The following is a 10,723-nucleotide window of genomic DNA, read 5'->3' as shown; positions in this document are numbered from 1 at the left end:
TTTCCCCTGATTTCTGTCATAACCGGCCTCTGAGGATTAAATGCAGGAGCTGCTGCATAACGGGTGCTCAACAGCATCGGTTCCCACCTTCCCCCTCTCCCTCCCAGGGGGGATGTGCCTGGAAGCTTCTGAGAAGAGAAGCAGCAGAGAAGGGAAAGCAGCCTGGCCGGAGCAGGTGGCAAGCCCTCGGACTGTTTTAGGGCTCACTGCCTTCAGCATTCCTGTCCAAATGGTTCTGTCTGTTTCACTAGGACTGAAAGCTTCTTGGAAAAACTAATGGTGTCTGTGGGGTTCTGTTTTTCGGTTTGGTTTGGTGTCTTGTCAGTGCTGAGCTTAATGTGCAGTTGGGATCAGCAACTCTAACTGATAGCAAAGCAGGAAGCCGAGGGAGCGAGAACAATGTCGTGTTTGTTGTAGGAAAGGCTCCCGAAGGACAGGTACAATGAGACCTTCTTGTCGGCTTGGCCAGAAGTAGGACGATAAAACAGAAAGTGGAGGAACAGGCTGATAAGAAGCAGGAACCAAGACCTGGAGCCGCGATAACAGTTTGTTGAACTACAAGTGGACACACACTCTGAAGGACCCAGTCCGGGTAAAACTGCGAAGCGGGGTTTCCATTACAGGAAGTAAACCGTTCAGGCAGAGGGCTGACGTGGGGAAGAGTAAAACTAGTAAAACTTCCACAGAATGGAGGCGAAGTCGGAGGGTCCTTTGTGTCTAAGGCTTTCCCCCAGAAATTCACAAGGTCGCCCACCAGTTCTGAGGTGTCACCCTGTGCTCACAAAGCCCAGCCCGGCCAGGAGTGAGATACATAAGAGGGTGCGAGAGGCTGTACCTGCATTCACACTCGTCACCGTGAGACATAAAGCACATTAACAAACCCGCACGCCAACTGTGGGTTCTATCCTGGTAGGAGGGGCAGTACCAGGGGGCCCCCACAACTCAGTGCCCACCTGGGCTCCTGCTGAGCTGTCTGCCTTTCCACACACACCCTGAGGGCGTCTGCTACCTGCCAACCTGGGTGGTGTCACTCAGGCTCAAGCCAGGAGGGTTCTGGCTGCGGGAGTCCTGTGAGCTGACTGCAGCTCCTTCCCGCTGCCCCTACAACCAGCCAGCTCCACAGGAAGGCTGCCCTCCCACAGGACTCACTACAAACTTATCGAGCACCTACTTTCCTACTTTGTGCAAGGCTGCAGGGATCAAACGTTTGAATAAGCCAGAGATCCGGTCCGGCAAAGGGTTCTGCCATCTCGGGGGGGGGGGGGGGGGAACACATGTGTAAGTTACACCATAGTGATGGCAGAAAAAGCAAAGGATGGAACCCGAAGGCCACAACCCGCAGAGCGTCCTCAGCCGCTAGCATCCTCCTGCTGGGAGCTGCCTGGGGGCGGGGAGGAGGAGTTGGGGAACTACATTACACAAGGAGGAGGTTTAACCGGAGCAGCCTGAATGGAAGACGTGCTGGAGCAGTTGGGAGCGGAAGAACAGCGGGCTTTTTCTAACCCAGGCAGTACCCCACCACATGAATACCCCGGGCTCCCACTTGTCTATGTGGGTAGAATCCAAATCAATGCTCCCTTTTTATTTCACGGTGCTGTCGTTATGAGCACCTATACAACAGGAGGCCAGTTTTATAAGCTGAGTGCTCTGCCCTCTGCCCTCCACAATGGACACAGTTCATCAGAACTGCTGTGTGAATGTGCTAATTTTCATCGATTGAGAATAGCCTCGGTGTTTGAATCTGACTTCACTTCCCCGACCCTGAATTACTCTTTTCAGAAAAGGGGGTATGTATTATATTTTTGAAGGAAGTACTAACACTATTATTGCTTCCTGCCCCCTCCCTCAAAAAAAAAAAAAACCCACCATTTTTTTTCCTGATTATAATACTAACACATACTCTTTGTGGAAAATTTGGAAAAAACACAAAGCTGTAAAAGAAATAATCATTATCAACATTTTGATCTATTTCCTGCCAGGATTTTTGCTATGTGCATAAGTTTAAAATCTTTTTTTTTCCTCTTAGCATAATGTTCTATTATCTTTCGTTAGTAACTTTTATTGTTTCTTCTTTTTACTGAAGTGTTACATTTTCACTGGAGAAAATGCTGAAAAAATATTAAAATCATCTGCAATTACCATCCAGAGGCAGCGTGAATAGTTTTGTTGTCTTTTCAATCTCTTTTCTAGGCATGTATTCTGGGGCGGGGGAAATTATTAAATGCACCACAATACTCCTCCATTTGGATGTAGCACGACTTATAATAATCATTAGGTCAGTGATAAGGGTGTAGACACCATTATAGGTTTAAAGAAGAAAACAAAAACAACGACCCTGCAAACTACATCTTCAAAAGGCATGTCAGGAAGACTCCCATTCTCGCACAGGAACTGGTGGAACCTGGGAGGACATGTCCCAACACTTAATCTCTGATTGTTTCTAAGAGATCCATCTCCCTGTCAGAGCTCAGGCCTGGAGCCTGGCACAGGCCTTTACTTTTTCTGTAACCCAAAACAAAAGGGAAACCAGAAGTAGAATAAACAATCAGTTGGCTGCCCCCTCTGGGGCACATCTTTATAGAAAAGTACAAAAATAAAATTTAAAAAAGAAAGAAAAGGACTGTCATTAGGTCCAAGGGATTTTGTCATTTCATTTCTTTGGCAGATACCCGTTGAGTATAATTATAATTTACAAATCATCTTCACCATCAGCATCTCATTTGGTAACACCCTCATACAGCAGAAAGGGCAGGTATTATCCCCATTTTATAGATGAAAAAACTTAAGGCTCAATAATGAAATGATTTGCCCCAAGTCACACAGCTAGCAAGTGATGGAGTGAGATTGCAAAGCGAGGGCTTCTCCTAGTGTAACGATCACCCCGAGAGGCCACGCCATGTCCACCTGGACAGGCTTTGCAGGAGGGACCTCTCCAGAACCCTTTCCGAGGGCCGGATGGAGCTTCTTCCCTCTGCGCCGGGCCAGCCCCAGAGCAAGAGAACTGTCAGAGAAAACGATTCACCAGCAGCCAAGGCAGATGCTGGGCCATATTGTAATTAATGGGTTAGTTATGAGGGATTCGGTGAGGAGAAAATACATATCTGAATTTACCTATTAATTGCATTGAATCTTCTCAAGCATTTCCTAAATGAGGAAACAGGCTCAAGGGTTAAGTGACCCCGGGGGGGGGGGGGGGAATTTTATTACGTTCCCCACACAAAATCTGAGTTGAATTCATCATTCCCTCATTTCAACAATAGCAATGTAGCTGGGTGGGGACAGACTCAGTACCTGGCCTCTAGGAACTTGCAACCGATCTTCCTGGAAGGGCTGTGATCTCCAATTTGGCTAGAAAATGAGCTCTTCTTCACAGGCTTTATGCTGAGGCCATTATGACACCATTGGGAGTCCTAGTAGGGTTTGGAGAGAACCCTCTAGGTTCAAGCCTGAACTGCTGCCTTATTAGGGCCTTTTCCCTCCCTAGAAAGCTCACTGAGCCAGATGTCCCTTCTGGGGGACGATCAGACCTCGCGGGCACAGCACCAGGCCCTTAGTGCTCCCGTCCCCGTGTCGTCAACACACTCACAGGAATCAGATTCCACCAAAGGGCAAGCAAGCCCGAGTGCAAAAAGCAGTGTAACCCAGTTTACTTCCCACTGTCTAGCTTAGAGCAAATGAAGGTAGAAAAAGGGATCAGTACAGAACGAGGCCAACGCAGGGATGTGGATCAGCCAGGGTTGCGACCTCTGCCTTCAACTGCGCCCTTGAACTGCAAATGTGTCAAACCATGGTCATGACTGAGAAGAGGCCCCAGCAGCCCTCCACACCTGCGGGCACCCTAGCAGCTACCGCCGATGCTGAACTCAATACAGGCAAAAGCAACACTCAAGGGAAGGGCCCTACGTTAGGGACAGCATGAGGCTCAGATCCAAAACCATGGTGGGAGCTGGGAAGGTTTCAGACTGACCCCCAGCGACAATGCACTGACTCGAGAATGCAGGTGCACAGCTGTGCTGGTCACACTTCCCTCCGAGGTCAGGGCTCAGAGACTGCGGCACCCTACGCGGCCACAGTAACCACCAGCACTGCTTTCTTAGATTACAAATACTGATTAAGGGTCAGTGAGTTGCTCTGATGGGACTGAGACACAGAGCTGGTTCCTGGCCACAACTGAGCGAGGCAGGGTGGCAAGTGGGAAATGCTGTAGAGCAGTGGTTCTCAACCTTCTGGCCCTTTAAATACAGTCCCTCATGTTGTGACCCAACCTTGAAATTATTTTCGTTGCTATTTCATAACTGTAATGTTGTTACTGTTATGAATCGTCATGTAAATATCTGATATGCAGGATGGTCTGTGAAAGGGGTCGTTTGACCGCCAAAGGGGTAGCGACCCACAGGTTGAGGACGGCTGCTGTAGATCCTACCTCCTCCCCCCCCGCCCCGCCCCCCAGCCACGTCCCCATCTGCGTCTAACGAGCTGTGCTGAATTGGGCAAATGATTCTCCCTGTCTGGGCTCAGATCCCTTACCTATGAAACAGTGGGCTTAGCATATACCACTATGGTTGGTCCCTTTGGCGTCAAGTAGTCAGTTTTATGCATTCCATGAAATTAGCTAAACAGGCTCCTTTGCTGGAAATGTAAAGTACTGGTATTGCCTAACGCTCATGAAAACTTCATGTTCAAAATGAAAGTAAAGAATGGAAAGAAAAAAATGAAAGCAGAAGAGTCATTTCAACTTGAAACTCCCTTTGGTTGTGAGACTAGCAAAGCAATGAGTTCCGAGTTTGGGAGGAACAGAAAAGTACAAACTGCAAAACAGGAAATCCATTCTTGGCTGACTGTCAAAAAGCCTCGAGCTGGTGAAAACTTAGATCCATTTTAATGTCTAAAACGAATAAAGCCCCCCAAATAGTGCATTACTGAGATGCTTGCTATCGAGAATTACTGCCCCTGTGCCAGGCTTTTTAAATCACTCTGGGTTTCTCCAGTCCTAGGTCTGAGGGTGTGATGGTACAATGAACCACTGGTTCCAAGTCGTCCCTGTGGCTGGTACCGACCTGCTACCTGCTCCCCATCACACCCACTTTTTTACGCACACTGGTTCTACGCAGACTGACCTTCCTCTCCAAATAGCATAACAGCTCTTGCACTTGCACAGACCACAGAGTCTACACCTTTGATTCCTCCAGTGCCTTGGCTAGGGTAGGCCCTCAAATGCTTACTGAACAATTAAGAAAAGTACTTACCAGTCTCTTCAGGCACCTCAAACTACATGGCCACTGTTACCCATCCAACCTGAGTTCGAACTGCAAGGCCTTTGTTAAGGCCTTATTTAGAGACATAGAAGCTTATAAAAATGAGCTTAACAAACACAAACACCAGATTTCCATAGAAAGCAGGAAAATAATTTATTCCAAAAGATGGCAGAAGTAAGAAATTCATCCTGAAAATAGACTTTGGTGTAGTTCTGTCGGGACAGATCTGCCCTTGAACATGCTCTCCTACGGCTGCTGCACTGGAGTCTCACTGTCTCGTGACAGCGTTTGAACAGGTCACTGGTCCCGTGTCATGAGCAGGCAGGAGCCATCTTCGGTCCACAGTCCCAGGAGAGTGCCGTGGTTCCAGAGCACCTTCTGTCTCAGGGGAGCGCATGAGCATTTGATGGCATGGGCACCGCTCAGATTAAGGAGGCACATAATTCATCAAAGTGTAAAAGGCTAACAGGAAAACACTGCACTGGAGAATAAGAGTCAACTGTGCTGTGGGTGTTTAAGGCAGGATGGCCAGGGCAGGCGAGCCAAGGAAGGCGGCCCAGTGTGGAGGTGACTGCACATCTAGAGGAATTCTCGCCATGACCTGCAAAACAAAGCCGGGCTAGTCACTGGTCCCCCCACCCCCCAACTCGCAGGAGGGCGCAGGCTGACATCAACGAAGTCAATCAGGCCCGTCACTTAAAACACCCAGGTGCTCAATGAACACTTGAGGGAGAAGTGGGCTCAGTCAACCTGCAAACGTGGGTAGGCGCTGCAGGGCTGTGACGAGAGGTCCCGTTACCAAGGACACTGCTACACTGAGGATCACAAGTAGGTCTGACCGTGTCACAGAAAGAGGAAGAGCCAAGTGACTAAGACCGATCGTACTGGAATCTAACGAGTTCCCTTTGGTTTCAAGAGTCTCTTTCCCGTCCGTCCCCTCTCACAGCAAGGAAGCGAGGCTCCCGCAAGCGGTTCTGTCAGGCTCCTAAGGAGCACATTCCTCGTCCTCGGAGCTTGAAGTTGCTCCTAGCGAGCTCCCTGTTCTCGCCACAAGTGTAGGTGACAAATATGAGTCTTTTTTGCTTGAAGCTTCAAGCTGCAACCCCACCTTTGCAGAGCCAGTAAACATCCAGACCAGGCATCTTCACACATCCAACTGCTAACGTGGTCGCGGAAACGCCTTTATGTAAAGCATGTTTTATAACACTATATAAAGCCACATATGCTACTTCTGAAGTGAAAAAACCAAGTAAGAGAAAATGTCCTTCAGAGGCAATTTCCACACACGGCTGAGCTGGCGGTAAGAGAACGAGCTGGTTATGACCAGTTTGCCAGAACGCTGAGGGTAAGCGCAAGTGGGAGGGGCTGGTTACATTTGGATGAGACGTGGTTGTGGCATGCAGGTCTGACAAGACTGAAGGTCAAACTGCGCAGAGAGAACTGATGGGCCCTTGAGGCTTTCCAAGTCAGTGGGCGGAGCCAGGAGGATCCACGGTGCAGAGTGGCAAAAGGCTCCCAAGGCCGGGGCTCCAGGCGCCCAGGAGCGGACAAGAGACTGGTGCAAGCTGGGGCAGTGCAACCGCCCTGGGTGGTGGCAAGCACCAGGCTGCCGGGACACCCTACGGCAGGTACATTCACCCCAAGATGGAATCAGAGGACCAGTTTTACAGTGTAGCAGGAAAGAACCACAGCAGGTGCAGAGGGGCAGTTCCGGAGCCAGTGGCTCTTGTAGCCCTTCCTCCCCCGCCCCCCCGCCTCCTCCCATCTAAGGAGCGTCTCTCTCCTCCCCCAACCAGCAGCACGGCTCCTCTGCACAGACCTGAGCTTCAGGCCCAGTAGGAATTTAGTTGATACTGAAGAGTGGGTACAGATGTCCTGTCTGGTCATTTTCTAGGAAGAACATACTTGTTAGACTCCCCAACACTGAGGCCTTTTTGGACAAATAATCACGAAATGAAAAAGCAGGTCTTCAATTTTGAAAAACCATAAAGAAACCGGGAATAATTTTCACTCAAGCTCAATGATAGCCAATTTAAGATAAATGTGAGTGAGCATTATATTAAATGGCATACACTTAGGGTTTGCTTTTCGAGTGAATTAAGGAAGCCTGTATTCTAATCGTCTCTCTGATTAGACTGGGATGGGGGAGGGGAACTCGACAAAGAGCCCACACCGTCGTTTTAGAAAATAAGGAGATCACTAAGGCTACTGTCAGATAAAACTGAGAATGAAGACAACATCAAAACACCAAGGCAGACTAGGAAATCTGTTCAGGGAAGGATGAGTGAAAAAAAAAAAAAATATATATATATATAGTTAATCCTCATATGAGGATATTTTCCCATTGTGTTTCAGAGAGTGGAAGGGAAAGGGAGAGATAGAAACATCTATGTAAGAGACACATCCATTGGTCGCCTCCTGCATGCACCCCGACCAGGGCCAGAGAATTGAGCCTGCTATTGAGGTATGGCACTTGACCGGAATCGAACTTGCAACCCTTCATTCCGAGGACCGATGCTCTATCCACTGAGACACACCGGCTAGGGCTCAATATATTTTTATTCAAAGACAGATATCACAAATTCACAAAATAATTCCTTGTCTATTGTTATGTGTAATGTATGTACTTACTACCGGAGATGAACAATAAGAGGCAGTCAAGCAAACTAAGGGTGTGTATTTAACAAGTCAAGGCAAGGCACCAAATGAATGGCAAAAACTGGGGAGCTAAACACATTTAGGGGGAAGACATTACTTTGAAACCAAGTGGCCAGGAAAGAAGTGCAAGGCCTTGCAGGCTGGACACTCACCAAGAAGCGCCAGGAAGAACCCCAAGAGAATGGGGGAGCAGAGTAAGACAGAAGAATGAAAAATGGTGTTTACTGATCTGCTTTCTAAATTAATGAACGTTGTAGGTAGCGAGAGGCAGGAAAAGGAAGGTAAAGATAAGTAGGTCAAGATCATGAAAACAGTGGGGCTGGAACCACAGGTCACGGAGGAAAGCGGAGCAAAGGCTGCCAAGGTGGTCTGAGGGCAGACCGGGAGGCCTTGACCGCCAGGTCAGAAAGCTGGACACACCAGCAGACTAGTCCTTCTTATCTTTTGTGGCTCAGGGACCTCTGGTGACCCTGACAAAGCTGAGCTTACAACATGTTACAGTGCATTTCAAGGGGCCTGTACCCGCCGAACCCAGGGGCCTCAGGTTAAAAAGACCTGCTACAGCCCGCGGAGAATGGCGGAGGGTTCCGGGCAGGCCATGAGCTGTTTCAGGAAGTGCTCCCCCAGGAAGACACACAGGGCGCGGTTGTGGATACACTGACTGTAGGAACAGGGAGACCGGATGAGGAGCCATGCAGTAACTCCGAGGTGAGTGATTGGATCAGAAATTAGGGTGTCGGAAGGAACAGACACAGACACATCAACAGGATCAACTGGATTCGAGGAAGAGGAGAAAGAAGTGATCAGCAGGTTCTGCCGCTAAGTGACAGAGAAAACTATCAGGAAGTGAAGTGGAGACATGGCTGAGTCTGAAGTGGCAGCAGAGATCAGATCAAAGACATGCTTTGCACCCACAGCGGCTCGCACTGTTTCGCTGGTCACAGGCCTGGCTTTGTTTCACAGGGTTCCCTGCAATGCCCGCTCAGGGCCATGCGCCTCAGGAGCACTCCCATCTTTTTGGAATGCATAGAAAAACAGCTCCCCCGGGGCAGAGGCCTAATGACCAATGCCCTTTCTTCCCCTCCGTCCAGACTGTGGACTAAAACAGAACTGCTGCCCTTTAGGACCACGGCAAACCATGTAAGCTCATCTAACACAGGACAATGACGTGGCAAACCAACTAACCCCAGGACACGGGCTGAAGCCAAATCCACCCCAAGGAGACTACAGACTAGCAGGACACCCCACGGCTGCAGGAAAAGGCACCCGGACAGAAAGAGCAGCCTTGCTGCGACAGTTCCATAGTGAGGGGGGCAGGGCTGGCAGGGCGACGATGGAGAGAGCACTGTTCTGACCAGTTCTGGGCAAGACTTCCAGCCAATGAATACGACGCGCTAGCACTCAGCCTATCGATACAGGAAGAAAATCACGGCAGGGAAAGTGATTAAAGTAGCAAAAGGTGAACGAGGTGTCAACTGTATTGTTCAGATCAAGTCAACTTTACCTGGATACAATTTTTCTAAAGCTTTCACAACTGCTTCTCATTTTCCTCTTGCTGAATATCATGTCTAGCTTACACCTGCTAATTTCCAAACCTGGGTTCTTAAATCATGCACAAGATCAAACACTTTTCCTCACCAGATGAAGAAGGCCTGCCTGCAGCTGGATTCTGCACCTCTTCATCATCCCACTTCATCATCAAAGTTCAAAGTTCAAAATTAGCTCAATCTTTTGAGATGACCACCAAGAAAAGTGAAGTCCTGTCTCAGGAGTTCTGCCTGCTCCAATGCTACACACACATTAGATCTCTTGATGTGGTTGGTCACTCCGAAGGCCTGGAGTCCTGGTACTGCCATAATCACCACCTCGAACGTGGAATAAACATGACAGGGTGTTCATAACTACGGTTCGCCTGGCTGTGCCCTTCTACTTCCTGGCACTTTGCTTTTAAAGGAACAACCTTTTAATATAAGGGTTTCAAGCAGCCGCCCCAGTTGGTGCTGTGGACCAGAGTGCAAACGTTAGGAATTCATCAATTAGGTTAACACACACACGAGACCGAGAAGAACGGCCAATGAAACCTTCAGATCCACACACCAGTGTATTCAGGGCCAGAGGCCCAATTCTAAGGGAAGGAGGTGAGGCTCGGAGAGGTCACGAAAGGCAGTGCTGGAAGCGCTCAGCTTTGAAGCCCCATCGGCATCCTCACCTAACATTCACTACAGTGAAAAAGGTTAGAAAACTGGAGACCTTGCGGGGAAAAAAGGCAGGTAAGAAGATGTTATGAATCCGATCTTTTAAAAAAATCTATGTAAGAGGGAAATCAAAACGCCTTTGGGCAAAGAGGAAAAAACTGACTATTTACCTATCAGATTGGCACAAATCCAGCTGAGGAACAGGCTATACTGTTGGTGGGAGTGCAAAAACAGCACAATCCCTAGAGAAGGGAATGTGTAATATCTAAAAAAAGTATTTTGACCTTTAACCCAGAGATTTCATTTTCAGGGAATCTAACTCAAAGATCACTAGCAAAAATATACAATGTCGCCCTGGCCAGGGTGGCTCAGGTGACTGTCCCATACACTGCAAGGTTGTGGGTTCAATTCCCAGTCAGGGCATAGGTTGCAGTTTCGATCCTCGGTTAGGTGTGTATAGGAGGCAACCTATTGATGTTTCTCTCTCATATCAATGTGTTTTCTTTTTTCTCTCTCTCCCTCCCTTCTACCCCCCTCTCAAAAAAAAAAAAAAATCAATGACACATGTCGCGTTGAATGATGATTAAAAAATATATATAATGTCATATGCACAGG

General features: G+C 48.5%; 1 protein-coding gene across 1 annotated transcript in view; it reads right to left on the bottom strand.

Annotated features, from left to right (window-relative positions):
- Nucleotides 1-5,383: 5,383 nt before the first annotated feature.
- Nucleotides 5,384-10,723, bottom strand: part of ATP6V0E1 (ATPase H+ transporting V0 subunit e1) — a 22,320-nt gene continuing 16,980 nt past the window's right edge. Inside the window, exon 4 of the mRNA XM_006097657.2 lies at nucleotides 5,384-5,856. The gene's annotated coding sequence lies outside the window, so the exon portion shown is untranslated. The remainder of the gene's footprint in view (nucleotides 5,857-10,723) is intronic.

Source organism: Myotis lucifugus, unplaced genomic scaffold (genome assembly GCF_000147115.1).
Source record: "Myotis lucifugus unplaced genomic scaffold, Myoluc2.0 scaffold_208, whole genome shotgun sequence".
NCBI lineage: Eukaryota > Metazoa > Chordata > Mammalia > Chiroptera > Vespertilionidae > Myotis > Myotis lucifugus.
Note: the sequence above shows the minus strand (reverse complement) of the source record. Positions and strands in the feature narration are given on the sequence as shown.